Source organism: Phyllostomus hastatus, unplaced genomic scaffold (assembly GCF_019186645.2).
Source record: "Phyllostomus hastatus isolate PE091 unplaced genomic scaffold, TTU_PhHast_1.1 phas_scaffold_1674, whole genome shotgun sequence".
NCBI classification, from domain to species: Eukaryota; Metazoa; Chordata; class Mammalia; order Chiroptera; family Phyllostomidae; genus Phyllostomus; species Phyllostomus hastatus.
In genome coordinates, this window is record NW_025334011.1 from 19437154 (window position 1) to 19439529 (window position 2376).

Here is a 2376-nt window from a genome sequence, read left to right on the forward strand (position 1 = left end):
ATTGCAGACAAATATCTTATTAGGCCCCTAACATGTGCCATGTACAGTGCTAATTATTACATATATAAAGGCTAAAGCAACTGACATATTCATCAAAAGGTAATCAAATGACTAGTGGAGTAAACACCACCCAAAAGACTAAACAAGATAAGAAAGAGCTCACTGTCCTAAAAAAGCACTAAAGAGCATGGATAATGAGCAAAAAGTAGGAAAATACACAGATGAGTCATTTTTATGGTCAGTTTGGCAAACAGGCAGTTTTCTAGTATGCCAATTAAAATACAAGCAATCAAACCATTTGTTTTCCAAAGAAAACATTTGGCTCAACTGATTTTTTCATTTATTTTTTAAATAAATCCTGATTGTTTTTAATGGTAACTCCTTAAAAAATTAGTACAGTGATATGATGACTTTCAGAGGTAAACCACCAAGAGAGACCTGAGTGTTTCTCTACTGTGTCCAACATTACAATGAAAAATACAGTGGTATAGAATCAGAGGCCGTGCCCACCACAGTAGGTAAGCAGAAAAGAGTGATAAAAATTCACACTGAAAGGGTCCTTACTGCTCTTCTGGTCTAAGTTGCTGCCCCATTCCCATTTACATAAAAGGAAACTGGAGATCAGAAAAGTGAATTAAATGGGCAGAAATGACCCAGCTCATCACTGAATATCCATCAGAGCCAGGACTCGTGACTCTCAGCATTGAAATCTCTCTAACCTCCTAAACTGTTGTGTGTTTCAATTGTCCTTTGTTTGAAAATGGAATACAAAGAGAAAAAAATTTCAGTGAGCTCTTCTAACACTCACTGTGGTTCCTAACAGTCTTATCTCTTAGAATTAAGTGTCTGGAGCATTTGTTCTCCCAGGTTGTGTGTGAACAGGCAAGGATAACAGGAGTATATGTAAAAGATCCTTGGAAACTGACCACACACAATTATTTTGATAGTGCATATGATTCTCAAAACTATTTTCATCTTTTGTAAAAAATATAATATCCTATACTTCACCTAAGTATCAAAATACAGCACTTACAATATTAGAGTGAGCTTAATGTACAAATATTAGCTGAGTATCATGAGAGAGGCGGAACAAATTCCCAAACGTCTAACAGCCTCTTCTCCCTCAGAGCCTCATGCCTATATTTACACAACAGAATTGTCAAAGGACTTCTATATGCATTATTTTATTCAGTTCTCAGAACAGCTCTATGAAGCAGCCAAGGCAAACATTCTTAGCCCATTTTAAAGATGGAGAATGTTTATTGAAGTCTTTCAAGCAATATAGTAAAAGATAAGAAGTATCACCTAAGCTCTTAATGAGGGGATCATGAAAGTTTTTAATGATTTCTGACTTGTGTATTTTAAAATTAATGTTATATTTAACTATTAGATTTATATACATAGATATTAATTGATTAATTTTCTTAATTTATTTATTTCTAAAGTAAAAAATAATAAAAATGACTATACTTTCCTACCCTTGCAGTCATTTCTCGCTGTCTAGGCAGGGTTCCTCCTTAATGAAGCTCACCAAACCAGCAGGTGCAAAGGTCCCTGATGTGGACACTAGAATACACTTTCACTGGGTTCTTAAGGGAAGTCACTCTGAACTTTATATTCTTAAGAAAGAGCAAAGCAAAGGCCCAAGGATTGTATGGAGAATGTATATTATTAGGATGTGGAAGAAGGGAATTACTTCAATGAAGAACAAAAATCCAATTAACATAAAGGCTAAATCAGTCAACAAAGAAGAAGCTGGAGGCAGGTGAAAGAGAAAAAGGATTGGATTAAACAATCGAGGGTGGCTGAGCAAATGTGACAGCACATGAAATATAAAGGGTAAAAAATGAAAGGAGTGAGGGAGAATGCGGATAGCAAGCTTAATCTACAGATGGAGAAATTTGGTGATGGAAGGTAACAAATAGGTATAAAAAAGCATCACTAATCATTTGGGCCAACAGTATTTGATCCATATCTGTGACATTATAACATATTGATTCGGCAGCAACTATCCTCTTAGATATTACAAATTTTTTTTAAAAATCTGGAGATATAGATCAAAATAGAATGATGTGTTTGTTTGTAGAGTGAGGAAAGCCAATGGAGTGAAAAGACTGAAGGTGTCATAAAGGGGAGACCCGAAGGAAAATGTTTCATGAAGACAAGGTCAAGTGCAGTATTGAGCAAGATAACCCTAAGGAATAAATTGTCGTTGCTGTAAAATCATTATGTTACTCATAAAGCAAGTGTATAGCTTAGGAATATTTCCCAGAATGCCATTTATATATCTATTTGGGAAGTTTTTATAAAATTACATGGAGGCTACTGATAAACAAATGCAATGCGCTGAAGGTTAGTTTGGGTCAGAAAGAAAAA